This window comes from Ruditapes philippinarum, unplaced genomic scaffold (genome assembly GCF_026571515.1).
Source record: "Ruditapes philippinarum isolate M1 unplaced genomic scaffold, ASM2657151v2 ctg1720_1_1_1_1, whole genome shotgun sequence".
NCBI classification, from domain to species: domain Eukaryota; kingdom Metazoa; phylum Mollusca; class Bivalvia; order Venerida; family Veneridae; genus Ruditapes; species Ruditapes philippinarum.
The window spans coordinates 35,712-46,683 of record NW_026863699.1 but is presented as its reverse complement, the minus strand read 5'-3'; the positions used below and the strand labels follow the sequence as shown (position 1 = coordinate 46,683).

At 31.4% G+C, this 10,972-nt stretch overlaps 1 long non-coding RNA gene across 2 annotated transcripts; it reads right to left on the bottom strand.

Annotated features, from left to right (window-relative positions):
* Positions 1-1,998: 1,998 nt before the first annotated feature.
* Positions 1,999-8,081, bottom strand: LOC132723076 (uncharacterized). Of its 2 annotated transcripts, none has more exons than XR_009624692.1 (5): positions 7,900-8,081; positions 5,418-5,494; positions 3,772-4,006; positions 2,935-3,118; positions 1,999-2,447 (listed from the first exon to the last, which is right to left on the bottom strand). It is a non-coding gene; the product is annotated as an uncharacterized LOC132723076 (long non-coding RNA). The 2 variants fall into 2 exon arrangements; XR_009624691.1 differs by having other exon boundaries at positions 2,935-3,089; positions 7,900-8,075.
* Between the last annotated feature and the right edge of the window lie 2,891 nt (positions 8,082-10,972).

The following is a 10,972-nucleotide window of genomic DNA, read 5'->3' as shown; positions in this document are numbered from 1 at the left end:
AAGGGAAATCATTTGCATAAGATTGCAAGATGTGATTTGAAATTTCAACATTAACTCATTTTTTGCATGACAATTAATGAAACAATTAAGTTTCTATTATAATGAACAATTGCTCTTAATTTCATTAAAAACCCATTTATAATAGATTAATTAAAAAAAAATAATATTCAGGTTACAAAGACATAGGAATTCTTAAAAATAAAGTTGAAAAACACTTTATTTGCAAGCTATCTTGACAGTGTATTTCGTATGTTTTGTGGATGTTCTGGAGACTCTTTATACGTAAGAATATTTGCTTACTGGCGCAGACTCGGTTAGACAAAGTTTACAACGGTTTCCAGTTTTCCGTAATGGACGACTCCCAAACAGTCGTTAGGTCATTAAATAATTTGTTTAATCAACTTCATCTCACACACAAAGAAAGAAACATACATACATATAATTTTGTTGATTTGTGTCTGAATGTTAAAACGACTTGTTTTTGTAGTTATTTTGTCAACTAAGAAAATCAAAGCACTGAAAGCACTGGAGGGTCGCTTGCGCTGACAAATTTATATGACATTATATTGCTGGTGATCACTTGAAAGGCCAAATCATGTCCTTTTGCAAATTTTTTGAAAATGTTCATGTCATATTCAAGTGGAAATGATTGAGTACAAAGGAAAGAGCAATATTTGCCATTTGATTTAAATCAGGATGATTTATCATTGATATCGAACAATTACAACACGGTTTATCAAAGTACTAAAAACCAGTATTTGTTCTCACTGCTTCAGTTGAGATCGAAAAATATTCTCAAAATAATACATTGAAAGTTGGATACATTTTAAGAATACACTACTGAGAGAAGCTGGAAGTAAATAACCAAATCCTCTTTTAAACAATGCATTGTTAATTTCATCTACTTACAGGGCATATGAAAAACATGCTCATTCTAGGGGATTATAGTTATTATCAATCTGATATTCAAGTTATCAAGTTCAAACAACTCGAAAAGAAAATGGTTGAAAAATCTTTCTGTTTATATGTATACTAGTAATAAGTGTTCCATCAGGGATAAACTTTCAGTGATTGTGAATACATGACTTATCAATGTCACAATTTCATCCAGAGAGATTCATGAAATTCTCACAAACAATAAGTCAAGTATGGTCAGTTAAAACTAGAACTACACTAAATGTGATTAATACCCCCACAAAACTGCTTTGGACATTAGGATGTAACAGAATACCTTGTAAAAGAATTGAAATATAGAGATATGTTCGTGGGCATTTAAAGATAGTAAGTTGTGGTTCTTGTATGTTGCATTTCCTTTCAATGTGGTTGACCATTGATGAAGTTTTATTGAATAACTCTATAAATACTGCAGATGGAGTAATGGTTATTGTACACTGCACTTTCTCTCATTCGCTTGACCATTGTATGAAGTTGTATTGAATTCCAACTACTAGTTTTCAAGTGATGCACTGGACAAAAGTACCAAACGGCACTTACTGTAGGGTCATTCCTGCAAATTTTTGGTTACTGTGCAGTCTTTGGTTTCTGAGGAGATTTGTTTAAAGAAATTTTTGACGACCCACGACAACTGATGGTGGAGGATCACAATAGTTCACCATGAGCATTGTGCTCAGGTGAGCTAAAAAGTAATGATCAAAATACAAGTTTGTGGATAACCTCGGCAATGCCAACATGACTGTTACGATACCTCTATTTTTTAAAAAGAAAAAGTCGAGCTAAAAAGGGGCATAACTGCATCAAAAATAATTTATTGTGACCAAAATTGAACTAAATCTGTCTTTTGATACTAACATGGCAAGTATCAACACACTTCATTTCCTTCATAAGTTGTCCTTCAGAAATCAATTGAACACCATAACTTATAACATGCTTTTCAGTAAAAAATGACATTACTTTTAGATTATTTCACAATAAAGTATAATTTCAAAAGTAGCCAGACTTTATTTGAATGAGGATGAAAAGCCTATAAACAAACAGAAATTTTGTGGGAAATACATTTATTTCTCAGAAAAATGTGATAAATAAAGAGTAGATAATTAATATTTGCAAATCAGGAAGGAAATTAAACAAATTCAGGAAATATGACAGAATCACTTTCAATTATGAACATTGAAAATTAATGAATCTACACAGAAAAAAAATCTGCTCTCTTTGGCTTGTATGATGGGCTATAAACCTCGGACATCATAAGGCGTCATATCTGAACTACTTTCAGTCACAGTAAAATAGCAGCCTCCATTTACCAACATTGTGGCAAAGTTATACATATATTATCCAAAATTAACAATATTGGGAATTATTTGAAAACAAAAATATTAACAGATACATGTATAAAATAAAACCAATGTATAATTATTCAATGTCCATTTATAGTTGAAACTGTGGAATTTAGCTATGTCAACGTCTGAAGGGATTCCAGTTACAAATATCTGAAAATAAAATATATTTGTCACGTTGCAAGTAATTGTTTATCTGGCACTGAATATATTCCACATCATAAAGACAATGTGCTCCATACTTAACAATTTACCAGTAAATCGAAGACATATTTCTTCTATAAAAATTTTTTATCATATCTTTGCATGAATTATCATAGTTAGCTTACACCACTATGTAAAATGCTAGTTTCTGGTCACAAGAAAATCAAAAGCAATGGATGGTGTGATATTCAAACTAAATTAACTTTACAAATGCTGCTGAAAAACAAACAAGAATATTGTCAATTAGTTTCAATTAAATGACAGGACAAATATTGGTTTCAATTAATGCTGCTTTACAAGAATAGAACATCACTTCTAACTGCAAGCAGAACCATAGTGTATTCTGATGTCAGGAAAATAATTATTATCGCCTATTTTTGTATCTCATGCTTTCTTTAGATGGATAAAAGTAAAAATTTAAAGTGGACTACTATACCTCAATTGGTATTCTGTATGCTGAAGTTTCCTTTTGAATACAGAAATAACTCCTTCACATAGTAAGCTTCACTTCAATTAAGTTGTTCCAGAAATAATACATTGTCTACTGGGTACTTCAGACAGCTTCATTTGAACAGAGTGGGCAACTTCTTACTGCAAAGTGGGAGCAAGGTTTAGTCTTACTGCAAAGTGGGAGCAAGGTTTAGTAAAACAATTAAACAGCATAAGTTGTTCAAATACAAGAAACTAGAAGCAGGGCATAATCTGTTATTGTTCTTCAGAAAAATAATTGAAAATTTAACTTTAGAATGGATCATTTCACTATGAGCATACATTTCAATTTTTAATTTTCTAGTATAACATGTTTACAATAATATATATTTTTTGTATGATTACTAGTCCTACAATGAATTAATGTAATTCTGGAAAGGAGACTTCTAATTTTAAATTCTTTGTCATGATTTTGAATTAGTAAAGGTCTGCAATGATATCAGTCAAACATTAGATAGTAAAACCCTATGTACAACAACATTGGTGCAAGTTGAAAATTTGGAAAAACCCTAAAACTGTAATTCATTCATTTATCATTTTTCCACATAATCTAAGAGTAAAACATGATGATATTTGTCACAAAATCCTGGACTTCAGGCATATGCACCATGCAACAAGTGATTACAGTAAACATGTTTAAAAAGTTTGATTACTGTAATTAATTACTAAGGGATCAGTTATTACCACAAGATGACATACCTTAGAACCTTATGATATTAGGAAAGACCTTTATTGACATGCAATCAACAACAGACCTTAATTAATTATTGAAAAAATGACTAACCTGCATGAATTTTTTTCTTCTCTGCAGCAGAAACCCCTTCCTTACAGATAATTGCAAAGAATCTATAACTAGGATCATCACCATCATCATCATGAAGACTTCTAGGCTGAAACTTCATCACTTTTTGCTATAACAAACTGCCAGTTTGAGCTGTCTTGTCCTGTATACATGTATATAACTTGTCTGAACCTACTGTACCTTAACTGTTATCAAACAGTAACATGACAGAAGTAATCTAAAAAAAAAGCAAAACAAAATTTAATGTCTTATATTAAAGATCATGCACAAGTAATCAGTATTAAACAAGCAAGTTATATCATTTAACCACAATTTTTTCTGCACATATGATATCTGTGTTAAATATATATTAAATAATAACTTTAAAGGTCCATTAAGCCTTAGAAAAGATAAAAAAAATTATTTTTGAAACTTTCCTTTTACATATCTTTTTGCACTTCTCAAATAGTTACATGTACTCATTGACCATGTACATGTAGAGAAATTATCTGGCACTTGGTATAATTACATTAATTTAGTATTTTGTATGGAAGTCAAAATAATACTGCTCACATTTTGCTACCTTTACAACACATTAATTACTGTTTGTTCAGTGTTACTCTTTTCAGTTGTTAAACATTTACAATGCTCTAAATAGTAAATACATCATTAAAACATTATTGAACACATGTTTGATCTTTCTAAAGAATTACAAAATTACAAAATCTCTGACACATTATATGTGCTTTTAAGATTTTCAATATTGTTTACCAGAGATTCTTTTACCTATACTCTTATTCTATAGATTAATTACTAAGGGAACAGAAAATAATGTAAAATGTACTAGTTACATATTTAGTTACACACACAACTTGACAGCAAATATACATTTTTCAATATAATAAAATACAAAAAAGAAAAACTGTTTCTCTCTGTAACCAAAGAGAAATCATAAATATTGTAAACTTCAGACTCATACTCTTATACCTTTAGCATTAATGGCCTCTGATGGCTGAATTCTAAGGTTGTTATAATTTATGTACTTTTACAGTCAAAATGAGGTAAATATTTTTCAAGGAATTCTTCTTATAAATATATATGCGAACACAAAACAAATAAATTTAATGATATGACAATAAGTTAAATTCAGTATTTGACCTTGATGGTCAGTCATCTCAAGGTCAATGTCTTATATGAATTACTTAAAGGGACTCCACTGAGGCTTTTGACATGACCGGATTGGAAATAATTTTCAAGAATAATTATATGATATTCTATTTGATGTAGATCTCAGCAAAAAACCTATTTGCAAAAATTTCAGATCATGCACTCGCTCTGTTTTCCCAGAATGATTACTTGAACAGTGTTGCCAAGCTTTTGATTCATACATGTATCAGGAAGAATAGAATAAGAATAGCACAAATATACAATTTTCAACAGTATGTGCATATCATTCTGGACACAAGGAAAAACAACAGCATTTATTGCAAAAAAAGCTGGTATACTGCTTTTGTACGGGAAATACTTCCATGAGGGTAATGTTGTTTTTAATTTTGACTACTAAATCAAATATGTGTTTCAAAATTTTCCAGAGCTCAATAAAATAAATGTGGGTTTTTATTATAAACAAACATTTAAAGAGAACTTACACTGAACAATACTATCATAGTATGTCTTGACCATGTCAAATTAAAAACCTCACACAACAGTTTGTTATATCACACACCTGAAATAAATGCATTTCTTATTTAACATTTATATGATTTTCATATCAACAATAAAGCATTCCCAACTTATAGTTATCTAAATTAATCATTTGGCTTAATAGTCAAATCAGCTACATCATGTACATGTATATATACCAACTCAAAACAGGCCAATGCATCAAACTATTGGAACAAATCAAAAGCAAGTAAAATGTTGACCATATTTACCATTCAGATAATATCATTCATGTTTATAAAATACAATGATTATTTGTGAAATTAATCAGTCAAATCCCATGTTATCAATTTAATTATATATTTTTTCTTATATCAACAATTTTTTTCATATTATTAGAAAATCCCCTAATCATCATGTAAATAAAGTTTTATATGATACATAGTCTAAAGTACTATCGTCCGTTTTTGTATGCACTAGCATAGAGCAGAATGGGGAACCACGCACTTGTTTGTGGAGAACACTTCTGGATCAGGAATTACCTTCTAAAAAAAATCTTGTTGTAGAATCTTTCTTTAAATACAGGCAAAATTTACTGAGTGACAATGCTTGAGCAAAATAAATAAAATCCAGCTGTTGCATATGTGTTTGTCCTTAGTGGTCTCTTTATTTGTTCATTTAAAGCTTAATACTAGGTAATTATGTACATAAAGAGAAACAGTAATTCTAAAAGGAAAGTCCAAATAGCAATATTGAAAATGCTGCAGACTCAGTTTGATTGAGCCAGTTCATGGATAGAACTGGAAAGTGCATGCTGCTGTTCACACCCAATAGCACCAGGTTAAGCAGTATTCAACATTTAAACATGTAATGGTAAAATTTTGAAATTAGAAACATTAGCAGGTGTATTTTTATGGCAGTGATCATGGAACCTCCAATGTGACATGTTAGTGCCATTCCATGAAAAGTGGCGTATGATTCCCAAAGAATACAATGTGCGTTCCCTTAATGAAAAAAAGAATGGGGGAACTGAACAAACAGGATACTGTTCATCAAGATTCTGTGTATTAATTTTTTTCTTTGTTTTTCAAAACTTTGGTTTAGATTGTTTCAATAATTAGACTATAAAAACTGAATTTGGCAAAGTATTTGAACTCAGTGTCAGTGTGAGAACCAAAGCCTTAAAGAATAATCAGACACCTCCTCTAGGACAGACTTACAACATGTAAGGCCTTACTGTTTGCATGTAAACAAAGTAGTTTTTTGACTTCCATACAAAATACTAAATCACTTTAACTATACTGATTGCTAAAAAGCAACAGCTGAGTCAAAAGTTGGTTCAGATAATTGCCCATTTAGTATATTTTTAGAAGTTATACCACTGGCCACCAAAAATAACAGGCTTTTGAAAAATAAATTAAAATCATTTCTGGGGCATATTATGGCCAATATTGGCCTTTAAGCCAGTATGTGCTAGGGGGCGAGGACAGTAACTTGCATTTTCCAGTACTGTTTATCCTCAAACAAACCGAGCCTGCAACATTTTCAATTGTGTCATTTTTGGGTGTTCTTAAGGGATTCTATTTTTCCTCTTTGATATGCATTGTAAACATAAACAATAATTTTTGGTACACCAATCTGCCATTATATAATGCCATGCTACAAATACCATGGTCAATAGTATTCATAGAATTATTAGTGTAACTAATTTAATTTGTCGGAGAGAAACTGAGATAATATTGGATGGGTGACAGTATGAAAAATAAAAGTTTGTAAAATAGGTCAAACCATTCAAACTCAATTTATTTTTCTAACCAACAGCAGGGGCCAGTGGTTTAGAATCAACAACCATAACCACTTCAACACAGATTTCCTGCCCCTACAGCTCCATAGTACTCCCCTGCACCCCTTAAATCCAGATTATATTACACCTTTCACTTTTTCTCTTTGCATTGTCTAAATTTCTTTTATTTTATCAGATTAATAGAACAATAGAAAATACAATGTATGACAATCTGCTTGTAGAAACGAATATCTATGATTGAGTAAATAAAAACAATATTACTGTATGATACTTATCTATAACATCAATCTATTATCTAGTTTATTTATTATTAATTATTAAATATTATAATATACAAATAAGATTAAGAATCCAGATTAATTTATAAATTTATTACTATACAGTTAGTTCTGTTAAACCTTTATCTGTTATCTATTAAATAGAAAGGAATACCAAACAAATGCAAAAAAAGCTAAAACATAAATATTTTTCAGTCCAAATGAATTTTAAAAATGTTAATTTTAGGTGGGGCGAATCGTCACTATAAAATTGAGACGAATCGTCACGGTGACGAATCGTTACCCTGTTACAAACAAATCTTCAAAAATTGATCACACGGGTGGCTCAGTTTCATAAAGTCTTTCCTCTTTAATCGAGGAAACTGACAAAATTACTAAAGAACTTACAATTTCTTCAAAATATCCTGGATGTCTGTATCAATTAACGTACTGACGAAAGTCGAATCAACATGGCTGACCTCAATGACCTGTCACGTGATTCAATCGCGCATTGATATTTTTTCTGTACACAGCACAAATTTACTGTAATTTTCGACATCATGATACATTTCAAAATGTATGATAACCCTCATGTAATGAATGAAGGTACGGATTTTCTAACTTGTTACCGACCATACGGAACTATTTACTACGTGCATGTATATTTCAGCCGAAATTCGGTTTGCAGTAAGCTTCAGATGTAGCTTATAACTTTGGGTCGCTCTGCGCAAGCGCAGCGACCCAAAAATGGTATCGCTAAGGGTTAATACTAAATTGAATCATAATATAAACCATTTGTCTGAAATTGAAGGTCGTTTAAGTAGTTGTTTTTTGTCAGACTGAACAGACTATTTATTCCAAACTGTATTAAATAATGTTGTTTTTGTCAAATTTATTTTATGAAAAAATAAATGTACTTTATACCAACCTTATCGACTTCAGGTTTACATAATAGCCGTCTATAATTATATGTTTCAAATAAACAACTTTGACTTTTGATGGCGAAAATAGTTTAACATTATGCAGATAGATATAGTTAGGATAGGTGGGGTTCAATTTATAGTAATTCTGGCGGTTTTTGTCTATGCAAAATAGATGTCATTATGACAAGAGAAATGTAGACGCTATTACACGAGGACATTGTGAATTGTCCGTTTATTTACGTTCGACAAAGTAAATTTTTAAACTGAGCATGTGCTTATTGGTGCTATTTAATGTACTAAAATGTCTTTAAGTTTATCAATACTCGAATCGAGAACAGCAACTAAAGGTTACGAGGTTTTGAAATAATCATTATGATCGAATCATTTTTTTCAAATAAATTATTTTGATAACTGTTATGTTCTTTCATGTAAAATTTTAAACAAAAATCTCAATAAACTACAGAAAGAGTTCGAAACAATTAAAGATAATATTTTTCGTGTATCTGCGTCATTAAGTATTTTAAAATCAGACAGAAATTGTAAATAGTGTAACTTGTTCTATTATTTCTAAATTCAACATCATAAGTAAACAAGATGCAAGAGCAATAAGCCAATTATAGAACCACTTGAACGTAGGTAATACTGGCAGAATATAAAGATATTTTATGATACAACCTGTCTCTATTCTTTAATTAGTTAATCGATTCTCTCAGCAGAGTAATTGGAACATGTTTGAATAATAAGAAGCCTTTTCTCAAATCATGCTCGTCAAGCTGGGAATATGTAATAAGCATTAAAGGAATAAGAATGGATGGATTGATGTCTGTCTAATATAAGTATTCATCATTTAAAAAGAGGAACCATGACAGTTTCCCTATTGACATCAACCCTATAAGAGAGAAATTCGTGTTTAAAGACACTATTTTTTACTTGAGAAATAAGTTCATGGGCGCCGCCATTTTGGCGTTCTGTCATTCTCGCGAGACAGACGAGACCGAGATTGTGACGTGTAATACCCACTTCCGGTATAGTTGTACACGCTGGTACAACTGAAATATATCTTGATGAAGAACTTATTAATTTAATTGCGTACATTATATATTATTTATGAAAACATCATATGGAACTGCTTTAATTAATTAATTGAAGACGCCGCGACATTAATTATCATTTGCCCGATACTCAAGCTTGCTGATGATCCCACCACATGATTTAAGCAATGACTGCTTAACTTTCAAAGATAAATTATCAATTTACTTTGGGTACTATGAGAAACTTCTTCAAATTGACGATATATCCATTTATTTTGTACTTAATTATCGCTAGACAAGCTGTCCAAATAGGGTACATCGCCGGTCATATATCTTTTTTCAAGTAAAATATCAACTAAATCCAATATGCTGAGGACGCGATTTTCCGCCATTGACGCTAAAAATGAGAAAGGCGCAGGAAAATCGGCAGCCAGACTTATATCGTATGAAAACAAAACTGTCCGTAAAGTTATTTAGGCACCCAGTCAAAACTGGTACCAACAGCAACAGGTTGCCCATTCCCCTATAATTACGCATATTCTCGGGTTTATCCAGTTCCCCAAAGCTTTTTTCCACGTTATCTACTTACCAAATTCCTTTCCCCGACAGATACGCATTTCTTCTACCGGAAATTTAATCCAATAAAACAAAAAATCATAAATCTACTTAATATTTAAAATGATTATTGGGAACTGAAAAAAATGTGTTGCTATTTTATGACGTGCTGTAATTTACTACAGTACAATTTGACAGGTGTGGAACCGAATTCCCCCTAAGGTCATTCAGTTCACTGATGAAGCGTAAAAAAATAGATGTCTATTTCGTCATTAGAATATTTGACAAGGGTGATTAACCAATTAGGGCAACATTGTGCATGATCAAAAGGTCTGTCGGCACAGAGGCATACAAGGAGCAATAAAAATCGTCAGTACACAGTGTGACAGGAGCATTTGGTGCAAATTAGGAACAATTAAAATGGACAATGCGCAGTATTAGACATAAGTAGTAAGAACCAGCAATTGTGTGAATAAATTATGCAAATTAGATTTTTGAGCAGCCAATAAAAATGATTTGCCTGCAGTTAATACTAGGCTACGATTACGATGCGCAGCATCATACGTTGACAGACATGTTAACAATTTACTTTTCAAAACAGTTGCTGATATTTTTGAAATGTGTACATCAATTATAACATATGTTCACACCTTTAAATTTGAAAGTCAGAATCAAAATGCAAAAAATTAATTATATGTACTATTAAGAACACGATTTAGTAGGGTTTTTATAATGGAAGTGGCTAGCGTACGGGCCCGTACGGCTAGCCAAAAGTTTTAGCCGTACGTGAGTCACGTACGACTAGCAAGGACACGCTGTATTGGCTAGCCGTACGGCACTTTTCAAAATTTTATGGAAGTCGAAAATGCATATGTTATTCTATGACTTTAAGCGAGGATTTTAACCAAGAAACAGCATTAATTGTCTTTGGATGTTAACTTTTTAGAGATTAATCGCCTTGATCGCTACAAA